Here is a 6,012-nt window from a genome sequence, read left to right as displayed (position 1 = left end):
CAGACTTAAGCTATGAAGAGAAGCCAGAGGCAATCTTGGAAAGGAAGGTCAAGGAATTGAGAAACAAATCTATTGTAACGGTGAAAGTTCTATGGAAGCATCACAGTCACGAGGAAGCTACGTGGGAATTGGAAGACAAGATGAAAGAAAAGTACCCAGAACTGTTTGAGTAACATAAGCAAAATTTCGGGACGAAATTTTCGTTAAGGAGGGAAGAATGTAATACCCGCACCTTTATTTTCTTTTCCTTCGTTTTTTTTAAAAATATCGAACTAAGGATGTGAAGTTCTCCGTTCATGAAGAATTAATGGAACTCGAGCCTGTTGTTGTGAAATTTTAAACTTTTAAATTCAAGTAAAAGCTAAATAATCAAATGAACTAAAAGTATTGGAAATACATTGAAGAATATCAATATTTTCGAATAACACTTCTTATGCAATAAGCGAACAACTAGTTAAGAAAAAAAATATATATATACATAATGTATGGAACGAGGCTTCAAGAAAAGAAGAGATTGAATGTGCATGAATCAAACGTCCTCGGGCCTCTTCCTCCGGGCCGAGAGTTCGCGGCCGTAGCCGATCAGCCATGGAGCCCGAGGCATCAATCCGCCCCGGACAGCAGCTCGGCAGCCCAGTCTTCTCCCAACCTGCAAGTAGAAACCAGCTTTAGCTACTAAAGAACAAAAGAAAACTAAAGGGAACTCTTACCATAAGGAAGGAGACAATATCTCTTTAGTTGAGAGACCAAAGATATACCCAAAAGGGGCAAGTCAATACCTGCAACACCCTCTCTTCAAAACAGCCCCTGCAACCTTCTTGTACACTTCAAAAGCAAACAAAAGCACATCAATGCAAGGTTTTGGAACCAAGCCTAACACCAAGTTTCATTAATAAAAAGTAGTGAGGATCAAAAGACAAGAGATATGCTGGGCATAAAAACAAAAGGAGATCAGCCTCATTAACTCCCTCTAAAGTACACAAAATCAGCCTATAAAAAGCCCCTCCACACCACATTCGAACTCCCTTTCACTCACCACTTCAAAATTTCTTGCTTTCTCCCCACAATTCACAACCGAGAGTAAGAGAGTGAGTAGAGGTCGCTATGCCTCTCAAAGACCTTTAGATGCGGGAGTTTTTCCCAATCCACCAACCACAAGGAATCAGGTAGCACATACTCACCTATATACCTCATTTTTTTTCATCCACTTAGAACATCATAACATGATCATATGGGAAATAACCTTATCATGTATAGAACATAAAGCACAAGCATAACTTGTACGCATAAAACTCAAAGCATAGTATGAAAATTTCAGAAAAGAACCATAATCTGTTCAACTCTAATACCATGAACCTTCAAAAAAATCCAACTTTTAGCTAACTGTAAAAGAACTAAGAGAGAGAGGGTAGGAACTTAGCTACTGCCGATGAAGTGGCGTGGCTCACGAGCGGTGGCGGCATCAAGCACGCCGGCAGAGGCTACCGGTGAGGTCTCAGCAGCGCGGCAAAGGCGGGAAGGGCAATAGTACTGCACCACAGTGTAGTAGCCGAGAGAGGGAACGGAGGGAGGCGATGCCTCCTCTTTCCGGGCAGCGCTGACTGCGAGACAGCGGCGACCCGACGGCGGAGCAGCGGCAAGGGCTGTCGGGCCGAACAACGAACAGCGTCGGTCGACCGCGAAATGGGTCACTCCGAGCGTGAATTCGCCGGAGAAGACGAGAGAATGAAGAGACGTTGTTCTGTCCGGGAAAGAGAGAAAGCTGGACGGAGATGGAGGTTGCTGGCACGAGCCGCCGGCGTCTCCGTGGCGCCGAGGAACTGGAGCCGGCGGTGCTCCGGCGACCCAAGTGGAGCGGCGATGTAGCCGAGACGAAGAGGGGAGAAGAATTTAGGGATTCCATTCTTCAATTTGGGGAATTTTTCTTTTGAGAAATGATTTGAGAGAGAGACCGATGGGAATGAGTATAAGTTGGGCCTGCCTCTTCTTGATTATTGGGCCTCTCTAATTAAAGAAATATGGACTAAGGAAATATTTTAGAAATGGGCTGCCTTGTTATAGAATTTAATTATGGAGTTTGGGCCACCAACTAAAATAAAAGTATACGCTAAGAATTTAATTAAATCATGGGCTCTCCTATGTTGTTGATTAAATAATTAATGGTCCGCTAATTATTTTCACAAAGATAAGTCTAAATTTCCGGACCTTAGCTTAAGTGCTCGGGTAATTAATGTTAAGAATTGATACGCTAATGATGAATAGACCTTGAGTTTATTTTATGCTTGAATAAAATATATAGGAGGTAACGCTCTTTCGTTAAACGAATAATTGGTAGACCTCCACATCAAACTAAATCGCATGATTTAATTAGTGTTCAAGGACTTCTTATGAATTAAGGAAAAAAAAGAATAAAAGAGCACGCACTTAGGATGCATCCACGTTTAAGCTTAATTGATTTATCAAAGTCTAATTAAATATTATGTTATTTCCTAAAGGGGCGTCTACGAACGTCGTCTAAGGCCAAGTTAAGGAAATTACGGAAGGAGCTTTAGCTTTTGAGGTGGGCATTCTTTCAAAACGTGATTTCAGTATGAAAATGTGAATTTTTGCTCAAGTATGTTGTCATGCCATGTTTTGTTTTATGATTACCTATCTGCTTGGCTATGCCAATTTAAGTTAAATCGAATTCGGGTCCCAGTAGGGCCGCAAACTCTACTCGGACTAGTGTACACATAAGGGGATCGTGAGCTAACAAAGGAGTTGGCCGGTCCAGTGACCGTCGTGGAATGTGGCCACATTCCCGGTTCACACAAGGTTCAGATATGGTATATCTATGTTACGTGATTGCGCAATCAAATCTTCATGAAAAGAAAAGTATTTAGTGACTCGGGTCTTTTAAGTAAAACCCCGTGATCACTCAACTGTGGCATTGACAATTAAAGATAGAACTATTTTTGGCAATGTGCCCACGGAGTATATCAAATACTCAGCCCTGCATGTTATTTTCAAATGTGCAGGTTGAACGTGTACGAGGAGGCGAAGGTGTTGGGACAAGACTTCTATATAAGTAGTTAGGTAACCCAAAGTAGCATGTCTTCATACGTGCTATTTTGTCTTGGACTCTTCCGCTGCAATCCAGAGTTATGTTCTAGCAAGTTATGAACTTAGTCTTGATACGCTGAATTCATTTTGACTATGCACCCATAAGCCTTTGAGACTATTGCTTTAAGTGGTTTCACCCTTTTCATGTTGTCCCTTGAATATTGAGAATTGTTTAGTCGCGAAATAGCTACGCTCACTAGCACTAGGGAGTTGTGGTCGTGACAAGTGCCCTCTTACTTTTATTCTCAATCTATTCAACGTTTACCCATCGATATTAATAAAGTAAATTAGGGAACATTGACGATTATTATTATGGTTTTCAAATATTTTATTAGGATTTCGGGTCGGGTATGGGTACCCGCAATGTCGGGTACGGGATACCCGTCACGGGTATCGGGTAATCCCGGTATGTCGCAGGGAGGGTTATGGTACAACAAATTTTGCTAAAATCGGGTACGGGTACCCGCGGGTAACCTGTTTCGCCACCCCTAGTAAGAGGGGAGTTTTAGGGTAATTAGGAAAATAAATCATATTAAATTTGTTGAGTAATTGTGGGTACGTTTTGTAACTGCAAAGCACATTTAAAATATATTTAGGGTGGTAATACAAGCTAGAAAAGTGGGAAGCGGTTATTTAGATAGTGGAGAATTTAAAATCAATGTTCATAGCAATTTTGCAACAATTTAGCAAATACTTTGGAAACCTACTAATTGAGTTTCCGCTCCCTACTCATTGAAACTTTTGCGTAAGAATCCATATCTTTGTTTGAGAAAAGGACATTAAGATTTTTATCATTTTTTGTTCATTGAGATAATTTAAACAGATATTTTATTTGCCTTGATGAACAGATGATTCGGCAAGATCACTTTGGAGACTTACATCCCGTAGTTTCGCATATGGCTGAGGTACCCAATTTAGTTTCTAAAATCATCATTCATTCACTCTTGGTATCATCTTTATCATGTGATATGCGGGGAAAATTTAATTGCCATTTAATTTTAAAAAATTTATTAAATTAAATATATATAATTTAAAGGTCATTAAGCATGTAATTAAGTGAAGTGAATGGGAGGTTTTAATATGTTATGTATGATTAATTGGAGTGAGTGGAAGTTTTACTATGTCTTTTAAATTAAATTTGGTTTAACCGTTTGATTAGAATTCCAAATAATAATATTTTTGTCCTTTCATCGAATGCATGTGGTGCGAATTGTTCGATTGTGTACTTTCATTGGTCTCATCTTATTATGCTTTGCTCTACGGATGATCGTTCTAATACATATTAATTATTGATTTTGTGCATTGCAAATTGATTTTGTTCCTTATTTTATTGTAGTTTTAGTTTTACCTATGAGTTCTGTTGAAGAATGACGGATTGTGAAGAATTGAAGGTTTTAGTTTATAATGATGAGATTTATTTTAATTTTAAAGTTAATGTAGTGTATAAGAAGTTTTAAAAATGATGAGTAATTATCCATCTGTGTTTAATTCTTTATTGTGATAGATTTTTATCTTCCTATTCCATGATTTAATGTTTAAACATTATTTATTTCAAATTTATTATGCTCCAATGTTGATTTGTATATATTTTTTGATTCTCATATAACTAAAATTGTTACTGATATTGTTCATACATTGATTCTGATTTTGTTTAATTAATTTAAAATTGAATATTATTATTTTAAAAATATATTAATCTGTGCATAGCGTGATACTAGTCGAGATAAAAAGTGAGTAATAAATTAGAAGTCATTTTTCATTTAAAATTTTAAATATATAAGACTATTTTTATGGATGGTTGGAAATGGAGATGTGACTAGAATTTTCGTTTTCCCCTTTTCATATTTTTTTTAACTATATAATTTTAGTAGCACGCACTATTGGATATAGGGGTGTCAAAACGGATACCCGTGGGTACCCGCACCCGAAATTTCACATTTTACTCTACCCGCACCCGGATCCAAACGGCTAATCGGGTATCCTGATTACCCGCATCGGGTATCCGTACCCGCAACTGCGGGTACCCGCACCCGCTGCTGCCCTTGATTAAGAGATCATCCGCCAACATTTATAATTATATATTGATTTGGTTAAACCTTCTTCCATAAGAGCAGCGATGTGGGATATTTTAGATTTGTGAAATCACATTGCTGCTCTGGGATATTTTAGATTTGTGAAATCACATTCACAAGTAAAAATAATCACACGAATAATCTTTTACACAATCACACACGCATGATACCTTTTCTAAATTATGTTTTTGAAGACATGGCTTATACTCCTAAATCCTAATATTTGTAATTATAATTTCCAAGACAAAATTTATAAAATATACACAATATCTGTTAAAAATAATGACTTTTGGACTTACATGAAATACGGAGGTGGCTGATGAAATATTTAAATTATTAAGATATGAAGTGAAGTTAAGTTAAATTAAATTAATCAATATCAATATAGGGAGTAATTAATTTAGAAAGATTATGGTGTTTATTATTCAATACAGAAAGAAAGTTAAAAAAAATTAAAAATATGCAATAGACGAATTTTAATAAAAGACGTTAATGTTTAAGCAAGATTTTGGATCTAATTTCCCAAAGTTTACAATGATGTTCAATAAAATATTTGAAATTTTTGTATACTCTCCCAGTGGATATTTCATTTCAGTTGATATTCTTCTTTGATTATATTTTATATTTTTATAGCTCTAACACTAAAACTTTTGTTTCAATTCTTTCTTTCTTTGATTTAGTACTTATAACATTTTGAGTGATAATAATAGGGGTAGTAGCGGTGGCTGATAGTATCCCACATTGAAAGTCAAGTGAATGACAGTGGCATGCGTTGTACTATAAATATAGGATAAATTAATGTAGTCGGGTGTCGAGTATACCCGATACCCGATATATT

At 36.9% G+C, this 6,012-nt stretch overlaps 1 long non-coding RNA gene across 1 annotated transcript; it reads right to left on the bottom strand.

The window, feature by feature from the left end:
- Window positions 1–366: 366 nt before the first annotated feature.
- On the bottom strand, window positions 367–1,919 carry LOC148933513 (uncharacterized). The gene is made up of 2 exons (XR_016134384.1): window positions 711–1,919; window positions 367–649 (listed from the first exon to the last, which is right to left on the bottom strand). It is a non-coding gene; the product is annotated as an uncharacterized LOC148933513 (long non-coding RNA).
- Between the last annotated feature and the right edge of the window lie 4,093 nt (window positions 1,920–6,012).

Source organism: Salvia hispanica, chromosome 1 (assembly GCF_029641045.1).
Source record: "Salvia hispanica isolate PSC_SH4W2 chromosome 1, Shi_PSC_v1, whole genome shotgun sequence".
Classification (NCBI taxonomy): Eukaryota; Viridiplantae; Streptophyta; class Magnoliopsida; order Lamiales; family Lamiaceae; genus Salvia; species Salvia hispanica.
This window is presented reverse-complemented; position numbering and strand designations above follow the sequence as displayed.